At 32.3% G+C, this 8061-nt stretch overlaps 1 non-coding gene across 1 annotated transcript; it reads left to right on the top strand.

Annotated features, from left to right (window-relative positions):
* Positions 1-4364: 4364 nt before the first annotated feature.
* Positions 4365-4437, top strand: TRNAA-AGC. Its single transcript has one exon. It is a non-coding gene; the product is annotated as a tRNA-Ala (tRNA).
* The last annotated feature ends 3624 nt before the right edge of the window (positions 4438-8061 follow it).

The raw sequence follows: 8061 nt of genomic DNA, 5'->3' as shown, positions 1-8061 counted from the left end.
ATTATGTGTCGGAATTGATTGGGATTGGCATTTGAATTAATATTAAATATTAATTAAATAGTTTAATTAATCATTTAATGTTACTTTAATTTGAAATTCATTATTCAAATTAATTGTTGAATTAAAATGAGGAAAGTCAAAATGTTGACTTTCATCTAATGGAAAAATCCATGTTAGTGGAATTTTGAAGTGTCAAAATTTGGTTTAACCAAACTTGCATGTTTGCCAAATAAACCCCACAAGTTTGAGTGGAATTTTGAGTGTCAAAATTTGGTTAACTCAAACATGCATGCTTGCCACATAATCCCAAACATGAGAGTGGAATTTTAAGTGTCAAAATTTGGTGATCTCAAGTTTGCATGAACATGCAAACTTGACTCTTTAAATAGAGTGATCATGATACTTGGAGCTTCTTCATCTTGATGAAAAACCTTGAGAAAAACTTCTCACAAACACTCTCTTTCACATATACAAAATCCCTCCCAAGTTTAGTCACTCACCGGATTCCACAATCCCGTTCTAAGGCCGGAGGATAGTGGAGAAGACACTAGTGGTGGTTGAAACCGGTTCGTGAGGCAAAAGGAGTTTGAACTACAAAAGGTTAGTATTTAAACTCATTAAGTTTTAATACTTATGAACATGCTAGTAATTTACAATAATTGATGTTCTAAAAGTGCCTAAGATCCAAATTGCTTCCGCATGTGTTATATTAACACCAACACTTGGTCGATCGTTGAGTTAGACTCCGTTACTATTAGGCATTTTGCTAGGGGCATGTAAATGACTTTGTGTTCTAGCAGGATGTCAATCCCTGACTATTTGGGCTCTAGAATGTTGGATATGAAGGCTGACTATCTATAGTAAAAATCTGATAGAGATATATATACTAAATAATTATATATAATAGACGGTTACATATAATGAAGCTATATATAATAAACTGAAATCATATGTATACCCATTAGTCAGTGCTTCCTAAATGTACATTTCTCATTCTCCATATTCTTTCTTTGCATATCTGAAGTCATTAATACAAAACCATTAGTCAATATTTCTTCTTACCTTTTCTCTATCATGTTCTTTGTGTTCATTTAGATCAAGTGTGTGCATTGTTGTGTGATTCTAATAACTGGTATCGAAGCGAGGAGAGATTCATCACGATCTGTGAAGATGGAAAGTTCAAAGACTGGAATTGAAAAGTTTGCTGGATTCGATATCAGTTTCTAGAAGATGCAGATTGAAGATTATCTATACGAGAAAGATATTCAGGAACCCCTTTTGGGGGGTGAAGCTGGATACCGTGACCACGGAGGAGTGAAAGCTCAAGGATTGTCATGTTGTAGGGTTAATCTGGTTGACGCTGCTAGAGAACCAAAGAAAGTGTGATTGGAAATGGTCCATACAGACGTTAATACCTAGGCCTAAGGCTTTATTCTCCAAGATAAATTCTACATCCGAGGACTTCACATGTTTCCTACAATACGACAAAATACGACCTTAATACCTAGGCCTAAGGCTTCATACGTACGTTTCAAGTGGTATAACAAGGGCATTTGGTCTAGTGGTATGAAAGTTCGATTCTCAAAATGCCCCTTCAAGAGATTGTAGTATGAAAGACATTACCAAGTAAATAAATACATTAAAATAACATAAGTGACACATATGTAAATTATGTTATTAATATTTTATTTCTATTACATCTTTCCTTATTTATGAAATAATAAGCGGAGATATTTTTCATTTTCACAATTACTGATGACGGGAAGTTTAGGATTTTTTTAATGTAAGAATCGTGGGGATGTAGCTCAGATGGTAGAGCGCTCGCTTTCGATGTGGAAAGTACGGAGATCGATACCTTGCATCTCCAAATGAATCGATCAATAAACTTATGAAATAATGAGCGGAGATATTTTTTCATTATCACTAAATATATTATTCCATCTTTCCTTATTTACGAAATAATGAGCGTAGATATTTTTTCATTTTTACAATTATTGATGACGGGAGGTTTAGGGTTTTCTGATGTAAGAATCGTGGGGATGTAGTTCAGATAATAGAGTGCTCACTTCTAATGTGGAAAGTACGAGGTTGATACCTTGCATCTCCAAATGAATCGATCACTAAATATATTATTTCTTTTCAATTTTTTCTTATTTACAACATAATGAGTAAGAATAGTTTTTCATGTCACTATTATTGATGACGAGACGTTTGAAATTTTGTGACATAAGAATCGTGGGGATGTAGCTCAAATGGTAGACCGCTTGCTTTGCATGTGTGAGGTACGGGGATAGATACTACGCATCTCCAAAATAAAACTATCTATTATTAAATATAGTATTGAAAATTATTTCTTTTCAATTTTTCCTTATTCATGACAGGTTGAGTAGCGATATTTCTTCATTTTCACTATTATTGATGATGGAAAATTTAGGGTTTTGTGATGCAAGAATTGTGGGGATGTAGCTTCATTTAGCATGCAAGAAGTATGGCTTAGCATACGAGAGGTACGAGGACTGATACCTTGCATCTCCAAAAGAAACTATTTATTATTAATATTTTATTTCTATTCAATATTTCCTTATTTATGACATAATATGCAGAGATACTTTTTCATTTTCACAATTATTGATGAAGGGACGTTTAGGGTTTTCTGATGTAAGAATCGTAGGGATGTAGTTCAAATGGTAGAGCGTTCATTTCCCATGTGGAAAGTACGCGGATCAATACCTTGCATCTCCGATTGAATCGATTACTAAATATATTATTTCTTTTCAATTTTTTCTTATTTAGGACATAATGAGCCGGGATAGTTTTTCATTTTCACTATTACTGGTGACGAGATGTTTAGGACTTTGTGACATAAGAATTGTGGGGATATAGCTTAGATAGTAGAGCACTCGCTTTGCATGCGAGAGGTATGGGGATCGATACCCTGCATCTCTAGATTTTCTTCATTTTCACTATTCTTGATGATGGGAATTTGAGGGTTTTATGATGCAACAATTGTGGGGATGTAGCTTATGATAGGAAATTTAGGGTTTTATGATGCAAGAATTGTGGGGATGTAGCTTAGATGGTAGAGCTCATTTAGCATGCGAGAGGTAAGGGGATATCCCGCGTCTCCAAAAGAAACTATTTGTTATTAATATTTTACTTCTCTTCAACCTTTCCTTATTTATGACATAATTAGCGGAGATATTTTTTCATTTTCACTAGAATTGATGACGGGACATTTAGGGTTTTCTAATATAAGTATTGTGGGAATATAGCTTAGATGGTAGATTGCTTGCTTAGCATGCGAGAGGTACGGGGATCGGATTGATACCCCATATTTCCAAAAGAAACTATTCGTTATTACTATTTTATTTCTATTCAATTTTTCCTTATTTATGACATAATGAATAGCGTTATTTTTTTTTTATTTTCACTATTATTGATGACGAGATGTTTAGGATTTTGTGACGTAAGAATCTTGAGGATATAGCTTAGATGGTAGAGCGTTTGCATCCCATGTGAGAAGTACTGGGATCGATACCATGCATCAACAAAGGAAACGATTACGAATATATTAGTTCTTTTAAATTTTTCCTTATTTACGACATAATGAGCGGGGATAGTTTTTGATTTTCAATACCATTGATAACGTAAAGTATAGAGTTTTTTTATGTAAAATCGTGGGAATGTAGCATGCGAGAGATACAGGGATCAGATACCTCGCATCTCCAAAAGAAACTATTCGTTATTACTATTTTATTTCTATTCAATATTTCCTTATTTATGACATAATGAGTAGCGATATTTTTTCCTTTTCACTATTATTCATGACGAGACGTTTAGGGTTTTGTGACGTGAAAATTGTGGAGATGTAGCTTAGATGATAGAGCACTCGCTTTGCATGCGAGTTGTACGGAGATCGATAACCCGCATCTCCAAAAGAAAGTATTTAATTTGTTATTATATTTTTTCATTTACACAATTATCGATGCCCGCATCACCAAACCAAACTATTTGTTATTAATATTTTGATATTTTTTTATTTTCACTATTATTGATGATGGGACATTTAGGGTTTTATGATGTAAAAATAATGGGGATGTAGCTCAAATGGTAGAGCGCTCACTTTGCATGCGAGAGGTACGAGGATTTTGGGACATAAGAATTGTGGGGATGTAGCTTAGATGGTAGAGTGCTTGCTTTGCATGCAAGAGGTATGGGGATTGATACCCTGCATCTCCAAAAATAAGACTATATATTATTTCTTTTCAATTTTTTCTTATTCATGACATGTTGGGTAGCAATATTTCTTCATTTTCACTATTATTGATGATGAGAAATTTAGGGTTTTGTGATGCAAAAATTGTGGGGATGTAGCTCAGATGGTAGAGCGCTCGCTTAGCATGCGAGAGGTACGGGGATCGATACCCCGCTCTCTCCAAAAGAGAGAAATTATAAGGTGGGTATGAGAGAAAAAGAAAAGATACTTATATAAGGATTATTATATCATTATGGCTATGCCATTTTTATAGATAAAAGAGAGTTAGTTATACTCCTACTTGTGGAGAGGGAATTTGATGAATTCTTCAAAGATAAGAGCTTATAGGATGGCGGTAGCGTCCCATGCATATGACGAAACTTCTTCACAATGGCAATATCTGACCAATGAATATTATTGTCATTTATAGCTTCTATCACAATAATATAAAATTTGGGGGCCTATATGGGACTGAAAAGACTATTCACCATTGTAAATTAAATTATATCTACCACCTTTGAAATTTTCCACGGCAAACCTTCCAACCGCTTGCACTTCTTCATCATTGACATCCTTAATTGAAATTAGATTTTAAGGTAAATCTTCTCCACGACTCACTTTGGAACACTTTTATAGATAGTTTCAACAAACTTACTTTGCTCGTGAATACTTTGGAGTTCAATATTTATAGTTGGAGAACGCTATTCAAATTGATATGGTCGAATCTTACAACAAAGTCTAATTGAGCCTCCCTCTATTAGGAGATAGCTTCGAATCAAATTCATTAGTTTGAATAATGGTTGCATTGTTTTAGTCAAACAACCGAGACTAGTATATTACCAATAGTATAAACATTTTGTACGTGTATTTTCTTACATATTAACAATTGTATACAAATAATAATTAAATTTATGAGTAGAAGTTTGGATGGAGTTTTATTAAATAGGTAATCTTAAATTATATCTAAAAATATATGTTTTTTTTTTTAATATACATTTAGGAGAACAAAACAAAAGTCACAAGTATAACGTCCTTAAGTGTCAATTTTTATTCACCATCTCAACATAAATTAAACTTATTTTCGTGAAGATATCTATTTATAAAAAGCAAAATATCTCAGAGTCACAAAAATAAAAATGAGATATAGATACGAGACATAAATATGATACCAAATAGATATGGTAACATGTCATTCTTAAAAAACTAGGACACCGATGTGACAATGATACATTAATTAAAAAGAATTATTTCAAAAAATTTATCAATTTTATATTAGAAATAAATTCATATAAATAAGTTTATATATTTGTATACTTAAAAAAATGCTTAATGTACGTTTCACTCTCAAAATATATTCAAAGTCAAGTGTCTGATACGATAGATTATAAATTTGTAATGTATCCATTGTATTAACAAATGTTCAGTACATGCCCAACACGTGTCAGATTAGTGACACCAAGTTATTCCCATGCTTTCTTTACACCCATTTAAAGTAGTTTGAAAACTAGCACGTCAAATATTATAATTGACTAACTACAACTTCAATTTTGTACTCTAAGGATGGTTTTGATCAAAGAGAAATAAAATCCTTAATTTAGTACATTGTAGCAAAGATGGACATGAGAATTATTCTCATCTGGAAAGAGATTTAACCTTAAGTTATATCTCATATCCTCTCTTAACCAAATATTTAGTTTTATTTAGTATGTTTTAGAAAGATACCTCCATCAATAGTAAAAATATATATATATATATATATATATATATATATAATAAAATAAAATAAAATAAATTGAATAGATTAAATTAGCCAAAAGTAATGACTAACATAGTTTAAAAAAGAAAAAGAAACATAAAGGATGAATTGATTAAATTGGCTAATTGCTAACATAATTAAAAAAAAAAATGTAACAAACACACCGAAGTAAGATTAGGAAACCAAGTAAAAAAAAAAAAAAATCAAGATTTGGAAAGTGTTAAATAGTTTTGATATATAGACATTTCAAATCTTTACTCATGCAATATTCCCATGAAATAACATTAGAGCATCATAAAATTTAGAGAAATGATTAAAATTGATGTCATGTTCATATAGGTTGACTTTAATACAAAGGACAAATCGAACTCTCTTAAGGATACATTGGGGACAACAGCCTAAGCTAATCAGGCAGGTGGCCTTACCATCCTTATGCTTATATTTGATGTTGAAAGGTAAAATTACAAGGAGTAGAAGAGAAAAGTGCTTAAAATAGTTTCAAAATATAGAGAAAAAAAAATAGTAGGAATTGGTCAAAGTCAACATCCATTGATCACTTATGGCATAGCACAACACAGAAGAGGGTAAAAAAAATTAGTCTGGTTGTCACCCTTTAAACTACCCTATAGGTATAATCGACCTATTATCCTTCCACCAATTGGAGCAAAAGACAACGTTACTATGTGAAACTAGTTTCATGTCATTTATTCAACAATAAGGGTGTTAGCATGCATTTGGAAATGAACCCATATTTAAAAAATTTAGATAAAATAGAAAAGAATTGTTATCTCAAAGACAATATACTATGTGAAACTAGCCTCGAGATGCTTCCTTAACTCTTAGGGGTGGTAAACCAACGATTCCTTCACCCAAGACCCATGGCCCAACTCCCAACATGGAAGGGATAATCTAGAGAACCCTAATGGATGGGTTACAAACTCACATTATCAAGCTCGACAACAAACAATGTCGCCGGCAAACTTAGGAAGACTACATGAAATTACGAATATATCAATGTAGGATTTTTTAATTTACTGATTTTTAAAATATTAAATTATGTGAAATTACTGACAAAGAAGAATATTTTAGAGAGCTCTTCCTTTTTATTTAAGATTTTGATATTTATGAGAAGAGAAAATGAATAAAAATAGGAGACATTTTATAGATTTAGGGGAAGTGAAAACAAAAAGGGAGTCATGACCCATTTTCAGTGGGTTCTCCAAGCACGTATTGCAAGTTAAAAGAGGTTGAAAACAAAGTAAAATGTTTTCTCGAAATAAAAAAAGAATTAAAATATAATGAACATATATATTTACATTATTATTCAAAATAGAGTTTATAGGTTCATAGTACAAAATAAGGGAAATGTTAAAAAAAAAAACATTTCTCAAAATAAAAAAAGAATTAAAATATAATGAACACATATATTTACATTATTATTCAAAATAGAATTTATAGGTTCAGAGTACAAAATAAGGGAAATGTTAAAAAAAAAATCATTTTAAAACATCAAAAATAGTTGGTGTTGTTTGTCTAGGGCAACTACTCTTAGTTACATGAAAGATATGGAAAACATGGAGATAAGTATAGTGGGTGCTTGGATACCACACTCTTTTCTTAATGATTTCTTGATTCTTGTCTGAGAATAGTGACCCTTAGTTTCTAAGTACAGGGTTCTATGTGGTGGAGGACTTTGGAATAAGGTTTGGAATCGGTAATTATTCTTATTTCTTTTCCTTTAGATACTCGGTGGTCGGGAGTAAATCGAACAAAGTGTCTGTCCAAAATAAAAGGGCCTCTTGATCTGCAGTCAAATGCTCTACCACTGAGCTATGGACCCATTTTGCATGATTTCAACCTTAGTGACCCCTTCTACAGAGTGTCAGTCCAAAAGTGTAAAAAGTGTTTGTCCAAAATAAAAGGGCCCAACCAAGTTCAAACGGGTGAGCGGTCAAATTCTCAAACATTGAGCCATGGATCCATTTTGTAGGATTTTAACCTTAGTGACCCCTTAGACATCGTGTCGGTCCAAAAAGTGTAACAAATTTCT

This window comes from Cucurbita moschata, unplaced genomic scaffold, assembly GCF_002738365.1.
Source record: "Cucurbita moschata cultivar Rifu unplaced genomic scaffold, Cmos_1.0 Cmo_Scf00099, whole genome shotgun sequence".
Taxonomy (NCBI): domain Eukaryota; kingdom Viridiplantae; phylum Streptophyta; class Magnoliopsida; order Cucurbitales; family Cucurbitaceae; genus Cucurbita; species Cucurbita moschata.
This window is presented reverse-complemented; position numbering and strand designations above follow the sequence as displayed.